A 16,879-nucleotide genomic window follows, 5' to 3' on the forward strand; every position below is an offset into this window, starting at 1 on the left:
GCCCTGGAAAGCATCCAGAGCCCTACGAACTGGAAGGGGGAGGCAGGGAAAGTGCCAGATTTGAATTTGGCACTTTCCCCTCCTCCCTCTTCTGGTCCGTAGGTTGATTCTCTGGGCACAAGTCAATTGGAAGTCTTGCGGCCGGAGAAGTCCATATCTTGAAAAGTACGCACGTCGAGCCGTGTGTACGTCGAGGGTCCACTGTATTTTTCTTCTCTTTTTTAGTGCTGGGCATGAGTATGAAAAATCACGAGATTGATCAGTTTAATGTATGCCCTTCTGCTCTGCTAATAAAAGAACATAAAAATAATTGAACTCTAGTACATTGGTATCTAAACTGATTATGTGTTTAACATCGTGCATCCATCTTGGTATCTCCTTCTAGCACCTATCCTTCCTTTAAGAGTTCTTCTTTCATACCAATATTTCATTGCAAAAATATTTGAGCACACAGACACAGACACAGGCACACAGACACAGGCACACAGATACAGACACAGACACAGACACAGACACAGACACACACAGACACAGACACAGACACAGACACAGACACAGACACACACACACACACACACACCCACACACACACCACATTCTCAATGTTTCCTCTCATTTTCTCTGACTATGAAGCCTTGGGGGTAATTTCGACCAGTCTATTTAATGGAGGATTGCTGAAGGAAGATCTGTAGGAAGGTTTCCTATTCACTCAGTCCAGCTGAAAAAAACAAAACAAATTTCATAGTCATGAATGTTGCAGAAAAGCTGCCAGAAATAAAATAGGATTCTGAATTGTGCGTGTTGGCTTGGAAGCCTGTTGGCTCAGTCTTGTATGTGTTGCAAACATCTCTCACACATTTTGTCATTTCAGATGAATATTCTCTATTTGTGTGGTTCTCCTCCTCACTCCTGCCTCTTTTTGCTTTGCTCCTAAAGAAAGGAATTGCAGCTAATTTGATATGAATATAGCTTCAAGTAACATTCTGTTTTTCCATGGTTATGCTGCTTCTAAAAGAGAATCTCTCTCTGTCTTTACTGATTACTGGTACTGTAAATGGCTACCACATGCACCTTTATAGTTATATATTAGAAAGTCAGACCTTAAGATGTATGGAAGATACATTTGGAAGAGGAGTGCATTTGCACAGTTAACACTGGTACACTAGTTGCACCTGTTCCTTGAGAAGTCTGATTTGGCTTTGGTGACACATACCTTAATTATATCTCACTTGGATTATTGTAACACACTCTGTGTGAGGCTGACTTTGAAGACTCCTCAAGAAATGCATATGGTTTCAAATGCAGACTCATTTGAGGGAGTCTGCGAGGATCATATAAATCCCTTGTTACAGCCATTTTACTAGCTACCAGTCTGTTTCAGGCCCAATTCAGAGAGCTGGTTATGACCTGTAAAGCTATATATGGTTTGGGTCCAGACTGGCTTTTTAAAAAAATGTATTTATATAAGGACAGGGTAGGGAATACAAAAAGTAAGGGGAAATAGGGAAGAGGGAAAAAGGATTGGGGGATAGGAGAACATAGAGTATACCATCATCCAATCAATTCATATTACAATAACAAATCAACTTTTTGCTTTTTCACAGTTTGATTACCCTCTTGCTTTCATCTTATCATTTAATTTTAGTTTAATTCTATGTTACTCCAACACTATCTGGTAACTGCAGCCATTTATACAATAAATCCCATCATTCAGTTTCCTTTTGAATTGAGCAATCTTTCAGCCCATCTGACAGAATATCCATTTTTGTCACTTCCCATATTTTCACAATAAGATTCTCTTGTTTCAGTATCTCTGCTTTCTTGAGATTTTTCACATAATGCTTTTTAATTTTGGAAGCTGCATAGGTCACTGGATAACTCTTTATCCCATCTGTGTTACCTGTTGTCGTGCCCAATAAAGACTGTTCTAAAGTTTGTGCAGCTTTATTAAGTTTTGTTTGGCATCTAATGTCCCCTCTTTTGTCACTTTCATCAGATCTTCTATTTTGCTGAGACCTTCACCCACTTGTTGAAATCCTGTTATTATTGTCCTTTGCATAGTAATCTGCCATTCCTTTTCTATTTCTTGTACCACTGTTCCAAAACTTTGCGATTGAACAGACCAAGTCTCCATTTGTTGTCTTAAATTTTTGGAGGCCATCTCAGGCTTTCCAATGAATGGGGTTTGTATAGATAATACTATGCCCTTAACCACAATGATCGCCCCTTATATATCCTTCAACAGTTTCCACAATTTTATCAACAATTCAAACCCCTTATCATAAACCTCCCCTTAGATCTCCCTCCAATCTTTATCCAAACATTATAATATAAAAATCAACTTTTAACCCAGCAAATTCAAAATCAAATAGAACAGTGGCACAATTATTTCTTCTTCTCCAGAGTTTAGCAGGCTTCTGTTATCAGTCTCGCATGCAGTCCAGCAAACAAAACAACAATCACAGAGTCTCAAACTGTCCAGTCGTTGTCCTTGAAGCCTGTCTTATGATCTTTCCATTAACCCCTTGATGCTCCTCTGTCCAGTCGACCACGTCAGCTCCTTCTTTCTTCTCCCGAAAACAACCAGATTCTGTTATTAACAGTTCAAAGAGTCCAGGAAAAGGAAAAGAGAAACATGTCCCAGCCTAACTGCATTCACAAAACTCACGTCTCTTAAATCCTATCAGATGGTATTACCATCTGGGATTCTTTTCCAGAAACACAAGATTTATTTTTCCGTCTCACTCTCTCGGCTTTGAAATCAGTCTGCCGTATTAAGAGTTAATTTCGCTTTTAAGGCAGAATGATAAGATAGGTTCGCCACTGCTTTTCTTCTTTCAGCCAAATATTTTCATTCTTATTTTCAGCTTAATGGGGCTGTTTCATAAATCAAAGGCTTCAGCTTACCTAGTTGTTGTATATTTTAAGCTTATATTGGTTGTTCTCCTCTCCCTCGATAAAGGGTTACTAACGGCTCCGTGCCAAATATGGCTCCCGCTCCAATCTGTGCTGGGTGATTTCTTCAGAGGGAAGAAGTCCAGGTTTGCCTCCCATTCTTCTCCCCCTGCTGCTCACCATCTGCTTCAGAGAGACTTCTCCTAGACTCTCCCTTGATCCCCATTTCAAAAGGGGGATCCCGGATCGGATGGTTCCAGTTTTTCCAGAGAGAGCTCTTCTCTGGAGCTACTGGCAGCACCGCAACAAAGCCCCGCCTCCAGGTCCAGGCTGCCTTAATGACTGTATCTCCCCATATAAACCTTCCCAGCAACCCAGATCTTCAAAGGGGGCCCTTCTCTTGTTTCCATTGCCATTATAAGGTCTGATGAGGAGACAAGAGAGGGCCTTTTCTCTGGGTGCTCCCAAGTTGTGGTATGGTCTCCCAGAAGAGGTTAGGGTGATCCCCTCCCTTTTGTCAAGAAGGTGAAAAAGCTCTGGTTTTTAAGCAACCTTTTAATAAGTGAATTCAAATGAACCTTTTAATAACTGAATAACTGAATTGAGGGAAATCGAGTCTCTCCTTTTAAATGTATTTTTGAAGTTGTTAAAATGTTAAATATTTAATTTGGTTTTTAAAAAAATGTTATAACTTACTTTGTATTTAATTGAACTTGTTTTAATCATTGTGAACCTCTTTTGGGTCCCCTAACAAGGGGAAAGGTGGCATACAAATGAAACAAACAAACAAACAAACAATAAATAAATTGATATGCAGTATAAAACTAGAAGACACTGAAGGTCAGTTACAGTAAACTACTTTATACAGAACAATATTGTCTGCAGGCCAGCCAGAGTGTTATTTGCAGTGAAAATGAAAAAGTTATTAGTAGGATTAAAGTGGAAATGGTTGTGCTTCATTGAGCTAAGGTAAAGGTAAAGGTTCCCCTTGACATTCTTAGTCCAGTCGTGTCCGACTCTAGGGGGTGGTGCTCATCCCATTTTCAAGCCATATAGCCTGTGCTTGTCCGAAGACAGTTTCCGTTGTCATGTGGCCAGCTTGACTAGGGAACGCCGTTTTACCTTCCCACCGAGGTGGTACCTATTTATCTACTGACATTTGCATGCTTTTGAACTGCATTGAGCTAGTATTAGGCTTATTGCTTCCCCCCTCCCCTTTCTCTTTCTAGCATATGAAGGGCCACCATTGTGGATCACAAATGCCTAGTTTTTCATGGAAATGGTGACTACCAGTCCGGGTGTTCCTTTTGTCATGATAGCAGCAGTGATAATTACAAGTTGCCTATCTGTTTGATGTTTTTATAAATCTTTTCTTTTCCTAGGAACTTTTTAAAGCTTCTTCCTTTGCTTGTGATCCTTCAGGCCAAGGGCAAGAGTCGGCACTTGTAGGCAAACTGTCTGCCTTTATTTTGTCTTTGGCCACTCAGGCTCAATTTGTTCCATTTTTTGTTTGTTTGTATGCCTTAGGGGAGTCTTGCTGCGACAGTGTTAGAATGCTTGAGTTAGGCAGTGGCACAAACGAGAGTTTTTTGGTGGTATGTTTAAGTCTGTAGATGGCAAACATTTGAAGAGGGCAAATGTTCTTCTGAAACAAAGACTGACAGCAAAATGAAAGAGTTTCATAATCGCACATAATACTGGTATACAGAGCTTGGGATCTGTAGGGACATTGACCTTCCCAGCTGTGGTACAGGATCAACACAACAGAGGGTTGGACAGTCTTAGAATTTGAAAAGGAGATTATCCTTCTTCAGATATTTTAGAACCTGAGTCTATCAAGATGCTTAGAAGCGAAGGTCTCATCTCATACTCTCCGTCCTCACATTTTTATCATGCAACCAGTGGCAATCCTGAAGAATACATGTACCTGCTTCGATTTAGGTTCCACATGTTAGCAAGAAACTTGGAAGACCCAAATTCTGGCCATCATGTAGAGGCTACATCTGACCAGGAACCTCTCCTCTTCAGGTTCATCACTAGACTCTGCAGGGAGAAAAATAGTGCAGAGAGTCAGGGAAGAGGACACACCTTCTAACTGTGTTCAGGAATTCATATTGTAATTCTTGTGTAGGGCTATAAAGAAAGAGGACACATTCTCATGTACACTATATAGAACTGTCAGAAAGCACACAACATAGTAACCTTGCTGAAATGTAGGAAATCTGAGTCAGTTCAAGGCTGAGTGGCCACCAGGACACTGTGAATATTCTTGCTCATATGTTAAGATTACATTAGATACTGTCCTTCATGTGTCACAGCTGTTTGAAATGAAATGGGTGATAATCAGATAAACGTTCTTGTTTGTCCTGACGCTCCATTAATAGAAACCCCCAGCCCTCCCCAAGAAATTGCCATCAGTTGGCCTGCCAACATATTAAGATCACCCTACATCCTTGCCCTTCAAGTATCACATCTATTTGAAGTGGGGTGGGGATGATCACAGAAAAGTTATTCATTGTTTGATACCCCATTATGGAAATCCTGCCCACCTCAAGTGTTTTTTCTTTGTCAAAGAAGCCTTTGTTAATATTCTGTGCCAGATGAAAGTATATTTTTTGCTGAGTTTAAAAAATATATTTAAAGTATATTTAAATAGTTGGATGGCTCAGTGATTTAGGTATTTGTTTGGAAAGCCAGAGGGTGCAAGTTAAATTCCCCACTCTGCCTCCTTGAGAGAGGCTGGACTTGATGATCCATAGGGTCCCTTTCTGGTCTGCAGTTCTAAGATGATGATGGTTACTTTAATATGCTATGCTGTACTGAATTTTATTGTAAACATCCTTGATAGCACTGCTGAAATGTGATAATGCTGTATATTAACCCTGACACTTTTCCTGAAGGAAAAGGAGGTAATGAAATAAATACATGTATATTTTGTTGCTTTTAAAAAGTCCTAATACATGCCTGTACCTTCAATAGTATAGATTAGTGGTTCTCAAACTGGGGTCCCAGATGTTCTTGGACTGCAATTCCAAGAAGCCTTCATCACTTGCTGTGCTGACCAGGATTTCTGGGAGTTGCAGTCCAAGAACATCTGGGGACCCAAAGTTGATGGTATAGACGGCCAGTAGTGATACTAGAGCATTCAACAATAACCCTCATTACTGAGAGATTTACATCTACCTGTATATCATGTCAGCTAATTAATTTGAAAAGTCATCAAGCTTGATCCCATATAGGAATGTGTATATGTTAATTCAACTATGAGGTTGGAAAGAGTTAAGGGTGATTGCCACAGCATCATCAGGTTGGCTGTCTTTATAGGAACTTCCTGTGCTTTTAATGCAGGAAAGTGTTTGAAAAAAAAAGATTTCACATTTCCATGTCTACATTCCTGGATTACAGGAGTGGGAAATACTGTATGTGACTGTCCAGATATTGCTGGCCTGCAATTACTCTCATCGTTCACCACTGACCATACTGACTTGGGCTGTTGGGAATGGCATCCTAATAACAGCTGCAGGGCTATGTTTTCCCTACTCTTATAATTTTATGTTCTTCCCATGTACTGTTTGTGCCTCTGAGGAATATATGTGACTGAATCTGTGAATGTGAAATTCGTCTTAGTGGAACAAAATAATTTGCACATTCTTAGGACATCACAGATAAATAATATGACATACAATTGATTTTATGTATATTTACAGTATGCCTATGAAACAAATTCTGTGTTGTTAAATTTTGAAATTAATACAGTAAATTAACAATCAAAGAGCAGAAGCATAAGGCAAAGCCAACATGATGATGTGCAGTACAAGGCCAATGGGAATAAGGGTGTGATCAGACAGTGCTCAAACCCAGTGTTCGAAAGGGTTGCTTCATTGGTACAATCTCCTTTAAAGTCACCCTTCCACACATATGCAATCTGGTCCCAATCACTCTAGCCCAGCTCCAAAAGAAGAGAATAGCTTTGCTACTGGACCAAAAAAGCTTCAAATTGGACACGGAATAGAGTTGGACTAGTTCACAGTCTCCTGTACTTTGTCTGGTCACCACAAAAATACATCACACCAGATTATGCCATAGGTCATCCAAAGAGCAAACTAACTTTGATCACTCCCCTAAGAGACAGTGTTTAAAAAGGGAGAGGGAACAATTTTCAAAACCAACCAAGAAATATTTATTTATTTATTTATTTATTTATTTATTTATTTATTTATTTATTTATTTATTTATTTATTTATTTATTTATTTGTTTGTTTGTTTGTTTGTTTGTTTGTTTGTTCGTTTGTTTGTTTCCTGCCCATCTGGTCTATTCGACAACTCTGGGTGGCTTCCAGTGAACAGATATACAATAAAACATAGAAAATTTACATAAACAATCTAAACAAAATACAATACTAAAAAATAATAAATAAAGAATAAAGGAAGTTAGGTATTGACAGGAGGGAAGGCCTGAGTACACATCCATGTTTTAAGTTATCTCTTAAAGGTGCCCAGCGTGGGGGCCGCATGAATCACCGGAGGAAGGTTATTCCAGAGGCGAGGAGCCACTGCCGAGAGGGCCCAATTTTGTGTCTTTTCCTTCTGGGACTCCCTTGGAGTTAGGCTCCTCAGCCTCACCTCCTGGCTCATGCGGGTGATCCAGGTAGATCTTGGTGGGAGCAGGCGTTCCGCCAGGTATTGAGGTCCTAAATAAAGCATAAGCTAAAACCACCAAAATAAAGACTATGGAACGCCATCCCAATTGAGATTTATCTGGCACTGATGCTGATGACATATCGGTGCCAGGTCAAAACCTTCATGTTATAGAAGGCTTTTAATTGAAATAATATCAACTGTGAGTCCTGATGGCAATTTTTAGAGTATATATTTTAATTGTATTTTAATGGTTTTATCTTTTTTATTGTATTTTAATTGTTGTAAGCCATCCAGAGACCTTTGGGTAGAGTGGGCAGCATATAAGTTAAATAAATAAATAAAATGAATGAATGAATGAATGAATGAATAAAGTAAGTAAGTAAGTAAGTAAGTAATTAAGTAAGTAAGTAAGTAAGTAAGTAAGTAAGTAAGTAAGTAAGTAAGTAAGTAAGTAAGTAAGTAAGTAAGTAAGTAACACGATCTTTAAAATTCATTGGTATCACAAAAGTAGGAAGGACAGCTAATATTTTAGAAATACAGGATTAACAATGACCAGAACAGAATGAACACCTGGACTGGAATGAATAAAATAAAATTTAGCAAAGAAAAGTGCAGCCTTTTGTATGGAGGAAATATCTATTTATCAATCAATTGATAGAAAACAGATATAGTTTTGGGATACCTGGATTAGCAACAGTACATTTGAAAAGGGGATCTAGGGACAGTAACTGATCACAAGCTGAACATGAAATAGCATGAGTGTAATGTAACTACAACAAAGGCAAATGCAATTTTTGGCTGCATTAATAGAACTACAGTTTCCTAGTATGCCAAGCATCTAAAAGGGTCACAGAGATGGAAAACAAGATTTCTGAGGAAAGCTGGGAGGAAATGGTTATGTTTAGCAAGAAGAAAAGAAGGCTTAGGGGGACATGATAATACTTTTCAAGTACATGAAGTGCTGTCACATACATGATGACAGAGGCTTGTTCTTCGCTGCTCCAGAGGGCAGAACAAAATATAATCGGCTTAAGTTACACTAGGGTAGACTTTATATGAAGTATACAAAAAAAAAGAAGAAAAGGAAAAGAACAAAAAAAGGACATTATGAGTAGCTGAAAATGGACAATGAACCAGTTACTACTTTTACTGCTGGAGGTCTTCAAACAGCATTGGACTTCCTATACAGAACAGAATATTGGACTCATATAGAGGCCTACTAAGACCCCTCCAGCACTAATTCTAAGGAGCCCACTATCCATCCTCTAAAGTATGAGTTCATGCCACCACATTGCACTATTCTTTTGTCTTGACAGCTCACAATGCCACTGTTGTACTGCTGATGTAGAGTGCCTGTTTCAACATGCTTTCTAAACTGGAGAATTAGATGAATAGCTGACATGAAATTTCTGTCCTGTGATTTTTGCTTTGTTTTGTGTTGTTTTGTTTGTTAGAAGCTGAATAAAATCTAGTTGTCAAGAATTTCAAGGCAGGTTCATGTAAAATGTGAAAAAGAGATGCCTATGATGATTTAACCTGTCACTAAGGGCTATATAGAAATTGGCAGTCATGATTAGTGGCTGTCAGCCCTGTTTGAATGAAAGAAACAAATCAGCAGTTTTCAGCTTAGAATCCACAGTAGGATGTATTACGGACATAAATACCAAAACTGCATATTAAATTTTGTATAAATTTAACAAGGTGATTGCCAAGCAGGCAAAATATAATTGCCTTTTTTTCTCTCAAGTGTATTAAAGTTATGAAAGCATATTGTCTGTATCAGCCTAGTTCTCTGTGCAGATTCCAGAGACACCGACAAAGGAATCCTAAACTTAGAATGCAGATGAAAAAGGGGGTGAGACCCAGTCTGGCTTACAACAGCCAAAACGTCCCACAGATGCAGAGACAACTGCAGCTAGAAAGAGATTGGAATATGCTGAAAATACTTTTTACCCCCCAAAATCACAATTCCAGGCCCAGCCTGTGACATTGTTTCACTTTTTAACTCACCTCTCATTCAGGAAGTAAAATAAAATAAAATAAAATAGAAGGTGGGAGATTGGTAATATAGATGCAGGGAAGAGGTGACCTGAAGCGTGAACACTCCCCATGTTATTAAGTGATAAATAATCACATTTTATGTTGCTGGTACTGTAACATTTAAACCAGATCTGATAACATTTACTATTTCTAGGTTCCTTTAGATCTCTTATCTTGACCTGGATATATATATACAGTAAACAGACACAACATGCAGAACTGAAAATACAATTTATTTTCAGCATTTTGAATAAGGAATGAAGCTCCATGATTCCTCTATTAAAAGCATTGTCTGTATTTTATGACAGCTTTACCCATGCGGTATATCAACATAAATTCCATACAGGACTTTAGAAATGGGCCTGCTGGCTTCTAGACAGTGACGTTGCTTTTATTAACACTTTCAAAAACACTCCTGTCCCTTCTTTTTAAAAATATTTTTATTTTAACTACAACATAAACATATGTTGTAGTTAAACAATATAAACCAAAATATAAATTGACTGTGTTCCCCAGCACCATAGTCGGAACCTCTTGCAGTAATCTTCTTCTTCCTCTATCTTTATTCTTCTTCCTTTATTGTCCTCTTCCCCAGAACTGCATTGATTCTTGATTTGGAGCTTTCCTTTTTCCTCTTGTTAGCACATATTCTAAAAATCTGCCCCATATATCATAGAAATTATTATTTTTCATTTCTCCTTTCTTAACCTTTAAGTTACAAGTTAACTTATCATTTATAGCAATGTTCCATATTTCATTATACCATTCTTCCATTCGAAATTCAGACTTTGATTTCCAATTCCTAGCTATTATTAATCTAGCTGCTGTTAATAAATTATTATTGATAATCAATTGGTAATCAATTCTTTAGTCAACTTATCATATTCCACATTCTCAAATATTGATAACAGAACTATCCCAGGATTACATTCTATATCTTTTTCACATATGTCATTTAGTTCTTTAAAGATTAGTTTCCAGAATCTTTGTACTTTTTTGGCATTCCCACCACATATGAAAGTATGTACTAATTTCCTTCTCACATTTCCAACAGACATTCAGGTAACTAGCATTAATTTTATTCAATTTTGTTGGTGTTAAATACCACCTTAAGCCCAATTTGAAAAAAAAATTATATTATTCTCACTGACACAAATTTTAAAACCCTCATTTTCCACATCTTCCTCCATTCTTCATCATTTATTCTTTGTTCCCACACTAGCTTCAATCCTTCTTTCTCAGTCTCTTGTTCTAGATCAAGCAGGAATCTATAAATTTTACGCACTGCACCCTTTACTGAATCAGTCATCTGAATATCTTAATATGATAATAGAAATTGTTCATAGTTCGTATATTCTCTGTCTTTATTATATTTCTTTACCCATTCATTAGTCCATCTTTCTAATTGTTCGATCCCTTCTTGTATGAACTTTCCTCTGCTTGTATGAGCTTTCTTCCACCTAACTAAGGTGATTGATTGATTGGTTGGTTGATTGGTTGGTTGATTGATTGGTTGATTGATTGATTGATTGATTGATATACTGCCCCATTATTGCTAGGCAATATTCTAGGCAGAAAAAATGACACTTGACTGTCCACTTCCTGAGCCAAACCCAATCTGGGCTGTTAAACTATCAGTCCTTCTATTCTTAATCCCTTTCCTCCCACATGACTGGCTGTGGCTATGCGATATAATTGGCTAAGAAACTTTCAGGAAGATTTACAATTTAACCTTTGTTGCACAATCATAAATACAAACAGAGCAACAGAGAACCAAAGGGCATCCATCCCAGCAACAAATGCATGGAGATGCACTTCCTCTTTAATATGCAGAGGGATGTGTCTTCCATTCCCAAAGCACCGATGTTTTGTGATGTGGCCATGAGTGACTGGAACCACTGCATGGCTGCACTATATTTGGTACACCCACTGTTAATCCTGATAGTGCAGCTTTTCCTGGTTGTTGGCTGCTCAGATGATTTAGGACAGTTTTTCCACTGTGTGTGATGATGAGTGTAGTTCCTGGCCTCCATCTTTTATTTTACTGTAAGGGTACCTTTTCTACCATTGCAATCAGTCTTCGGGATAGCAGAGAAATTGGGATATGGTGATGAAGTTCTCTTTTTTTGACACTAAGAAATTATTTTATTTGTGTTACTGTTATCACACCCAACATTCTTTTTTTAATTTAAGTTCAGACATACAAAAAACAAAAATAGAAAAAGAAAGAAGAGAATAATGAAAAAAAAAATAAACTGAACCCTCTACTAAGCTAGTGATGAAGTTCTGATTCGGCTCCTCTTTCCTGTCAGGAGGATGAGCGGTACAATCCTACAAGTACCCAGACCATGAAGATATGGAGCTTGTAGTCCAAGAAAAATACCCTAAGTACAAATGTATTAGGAAGTAGATATTGACAGTTAGTGAGTAAATAAAAACCAAAACTAACCACTGATGAGATATATTCATTAGTTATGAATAAGTTGTACACACTGAGAAGATAAGGATAAATAGGGATTGCTACTAGGGGATCTAGATAAAGTCTGATCATTCCCCAGCTCATAGGTTGCTTAACACAATGGCTTTACTTAGAGGGAACTGAAATTAAATTATTTACTACAAAGTAGTGATGCTCTTATCTGCATAAAATATGCTCTCTGGCATTGTAGGTGTTTCCCTTGGGCCATAAACATGTAGTTTCTTTCTCCCATCCTATGTGGGGATTCACCTCTGGGTCTATCTGTCTTCTATCTAGGAGCTCTTTTGGATCTGCTGCCTGCTGCAGTTGTCTGTGCACTTGTGTTTCAATAGGCAATGTGTAACAGGCAGTTGCTTGTGTGGGGGGTATATTTCTACACAGACAGATTGCAGTTGGTTGTGGACTTGAAAAATGAGGCAGAGAGGAGTTTCAGAAGAAACTCCCTTGAGCCATCCTGCTTCCTCTACTTCTGTAAGACTGGAAGCTTGCCCAGTTTTATATCATATATTGTTGGTGCTTCTCAGTTGTTTGTTTTCTGTGTCACAGCCACTGAACTTAAGAATTATTATGATGACCATGTATAAGAACTTCACACCTAGTACTGATATATTTCCATAAATCTATAAAACTAATATACAATGTGCCATAGAAGGCACAGGCTGACCCTTGGTAAACTGTAATAAGAAGGGACAGTAAGAGAGATTTCAAGATGAGATCTGTTTCTCACTCTTTCTGAAGCAATATTATCACCTGAAATCTTGTAGGAGAATCTTTGACCAAGCTTATGCCCCCAGGGGTAAATGTCTGGAGCACATGACAGGCAACTCTTGTATTTTACTCCCTCTTTTCATTAAAACATTTAAAGGAATTTATGCCATATAAAATACCAATAAGGAGAACAGCTAGTAAGCAAATACAGTAAAGTCAATCAAGAAATAGCAAGTAAAATAATTCAAGTATGATGTTAGCTTTGATTAGCTTGGCAAGTACCTGCTGAGAAATTAGGTTCCATATGTAGAAAAGGAAGTTCATTCAAAAGGAAATGAGGCAAACACCTCAAGCAGGAAATTCCAGATCCAAGATGCATCCACAGAGGAGACCCTCTCCTATATTTCAGCCCAAAACTCAAACATTTGTGGGATCTGAGGAAGAAGCTTAATAAAAGGGTTTAATTGATAAGCAAGCTTATATGAAAGAAGACAATCCTTTACACTTTGTTTAAAACGAAGATAGCAGAGTTTTCTGACATCCTGCAAGAATACCACTCTAGGGTACCTCTGGGGTTCATTTTCTAGATACAAATCATTGAAACTACACGCAGAAATCACTTCAATGTTTCTTAATAACCGTCTTTTCTTCTTATGTATGCAAGACAGGTAGCATGACAGCATTAGCATGACTCTTAATTAAATTACAATAAGACAACATATTTAGCAATGTCATTGTAATTGTGGCAGATAATCTTAGAAGTTGTGTGTGAGACTGTAAACTACTTGATTTTGCAGTGATTTAAATATGGGTAGTGCTCCATGAATAGCTCACATATCTCCAACTCCTATTAGGGTTGCCTTACTTCAGAAGCAACTTGATAACACATAACAACATAACTACAAAGATATTGATATTACCATACACAACTCCCATAAAAATAATTACATGCCATCAAGTTGATTCCAATGTATGGCGATACTTTACAGGGTTTTCTAGGTATAGAATATTCAGAAGTGGTTTACCAGTCCCTTCTTCGGTATGTGTGTGTGTGTGTGCGCGCGTGCGTGCGCATGCGTGCGTGCGTGCGTGCGTGCGTGCGTGCACTCTCGGATTGTGCAGCTTGCCCAAGGTTAAACAGGCTATCTTTTCTTCTACAAGGCACAGTGTGGAATTGTAATTGTAATTCTAATATCTGGCTCCCCCACCAGATGTCGAACTCATTGAACTTTCCAGCAATTCAGTATTTTAAATATCAGCATGTCCAGAGGTTTATTTGTATGACTTAACATGTTTGTGCTGTAGCAAGTGCTTGTCTACTTTTAAGATTCTGAATAATGCATTTAGGTTATTTGCAGAGTGAATATATTAAGATCTGTCCAGATTTACATTTATAACCAAAACCCAGCCAAGATCCAATTCATTATATATTTTACTATCCATTTGTTATAGTCTCAGAGGTTGATTTATATATGTTTTCTTCAGTAATAACTATAAGTTATTTTGACAAGCTATGTTGCTTTTTAAAATATGTACCTTTTAAAACTAAAATAAATTTACTTTTAAATCTTAGATCTAGGATGGTGCTTTTGTATGTGGGTGTGGCATTTTTTAAATAAAAAAAAGATACAGAAACTTATGAAGTCTGGGGATTTTGGCAGGACTTTTTAATGATGGCCTTTCCTAAACAATCAGTCTGTGAGGGAAGTTGTCATTGACTAATTTATACTAAGTTCCTACCCTATCTCCGTTTTCCTCTTCCTCATATTTTTCCACACCATCTTTACTACACAGTAAGAACTACAACTGCTGATGCATTAGAAGTGATAAACCTTAAAAGTCTTAACTCTGGCCAAGGCTGCAGCATTTATTAGAAATTCTTTGATGGACTATGTAGAACTATCTTACAGATTGATGGCTTCCAGTATTATAGCCTGCAAGAATCCGTAGCTCAAGCTCTGAGGTGTGGCTCAGTGACCCCAAGCAAATATATAAGCAACTCCTTTTGCAGGGAAAACTTTTAGGATTTATATCATGCCCCAAGGAAACTGAAGTCCACTCTTCATTTCCACTGTCCCCTTCAAAGATATAGTTGTAATCAAAATTATTCTACTTCCATTACAAATCAGGTTTGTTGTAAAAATGTAAAGGCTTTCAGCTGTTTGCAATGAACAAATCAAACAAAAGTAATTGAAATAGCTCAACACAACGAATGCTTCAAGTGGTTTCCCCAAATTCAATTGTGTGAAAATGCACATTTTAATGGATTCTGCAGTCTAAAAATTATTCAGTCCCTTCATGACATGCATCTTTAGTACTTAGTAGAGCACCCTTTTGCTGTTATGACCTGTTGACTTGAAATGGGAGTTGAATAATTTCAATTACAACTGTAGCTGAGACAGAAAGGCCTAGTTCACATTCCTTTAACTGATTCAGCACATGTGAGGGTTCTGCAATAATCATATACTGTACAAGTGTCTGCTTGATTCAGATCCCATAATGCTGAAAGTATTCACCACCATCAAGCCTTGTCTTCTGGCCTGGTGTTAGCATTCAAAATATTCACAAGATGTGTGTAGCTCATCTGTGGGCAATAGGTGTCTGTCCACTCTCATCGGAGTGACCTACTTCATAAATCATCACTGCTGGTCCAGTGTGAAATGGATCTCTGAGTTCTCATCGTGTTTCTGGAACAGCAGGAATTTAGCATCAAAAGATTTAAGTTCTTCTGATGTGGCTCAGCAACTGCAGCTTTAGATGGAATTCCTGACGTGTGTGTGTGTTGTGCGTATGTGTATTTCCAGGCAGAGCTGTAGGGTGAGGGTGGGTGATTGTTGTCTGCTCAGAAGCAATAAATAGTCAAGGGCTAATTTGTAACTATCCCCACTATACTATTGGGTTTAGCACATTATGTTAGTATATTTCAGTTTTATTTATGTTTCTCCTTAAATATTTTTCATTGAATGGGTCATGTATCTCTTCGCTATCCTTTCTCTTTAATACCATGTACTGTAAGCATTTTTAGCATCTTTAGCATTGTACAATAGTTACTAAGTGTATGACATCTATTCTTAATCAGGTCAGTCATTTTATTTATTTTATTCATTTATTTATTGGACTTATATACCGCCCCATAGCGCTACAAGCACTCTCCGGGCGGTTTACAATTTAATTATACAGGCTACACATTTTAAAACACTCTTGGCATTTTTCCTAAGGATACTTAAAATAATTATACTCTGTTTCAAATGCACATTAAATTACCCTCCTCTGGGTTCAATTTATTTCAACACCTGGCACTTAAAATAAAATAAATGTAATTATAACTTTTATTTCACTTTTCGTTTACATATTTATAACACTCAAGAACAAAATTTAAAGTGATATATAACTCATTAATAGTATTTCAGATAGTTTTCAAATTCAGATCCTGCAGAACAGAAATAAAGATTCACCAAGAAACTGAATAACTTTTTTTAAGGATTTCCTTGCAATGACATGTTTATATATCATGTTAATTAAAGCTGAAATTTTAATAAAACTAAAATCATAACATGAAAAGTACTCTGCAACCTGGTGAATATCTGATTAGAAACAAATTATTCAATGGGACTTGTGCTTCATGGGGCTTTAACCCATGTTTGCAGTCTTATAAGTAGTGAAATTCACCTATTTCTTTAGACTCAGCTCTTATTTATGTAGAATGATTATAGTATATCAAATGACTCCTATATAGGATGTATAAGATCATCTACAAATGTTATTATATAATTTACATTTTGAGTTTTGAAAGCACTTGCTTGTGAAAACAGTTTCCTCCCAGTTATTCATAGTTTCAGGTATCTATTGCAGTTCATCTGTCATAGTTGTATACATGTACAGTATTTCTATGGGTGTAGGTACTCTATGCTGTTGGGACCCCTGTGCAATCAGGAGTTCCAAGCAACTGGAACATCTGCATGTTTACAGCTCTGTATGAGTAGACGGTGTTCAGCTGACACTGGCCCAGCACTCATTTGCAGGGAGCTCTAGCTGCAAAAGGTGCCATGGCAACCTGACTAGATCACGCAATCAGGCATGGGACTGCACATGACTGGGACATTGTGAAATCACCAC

General features: G+C 37.6%; 1 protein-coding gene across 5 annotated transcripts in view; it reads left to right on the plus strand.

The window, feature by feature from the left end:
- The window catches only part of TAFA5 (TAFA chemokine like family member 5), a 418,878-nt gene that overhangs the window by 63,808 nt on the left and 338,191 nt on the right, over positions 1-16,879 (plus strand). For 2 of the 5 annotated variants that reach the window (XM_078394397.1, XM_078394398.1), the window contains exon 1: positions 1-16,879. This exon is cut by the window's right edge and continues 39,663 nt beyond it. The exons of the other annotated variants lie outside the window; for them this stretch is intronic. The gene's annotated coding sequence lies outside the window, so the exon portion shown is untranslated. 5 annotated transcript variants of the gene reach the window in all.

This window comes from Pogona vitticeps, chromosome 5 (assembly GCF_051106095.1).
Source record: "Pogona vitticeps strain Pit_001003342236 chromosome 5, PviZW2.1, whole genome shotgun sequence".
Taxonomy (NCBI): Eukaryota; Metazoa; Chordata; class Lepidosauria; order Squamata; family Agamidae; genus Pogona; species Pogona vitticeps.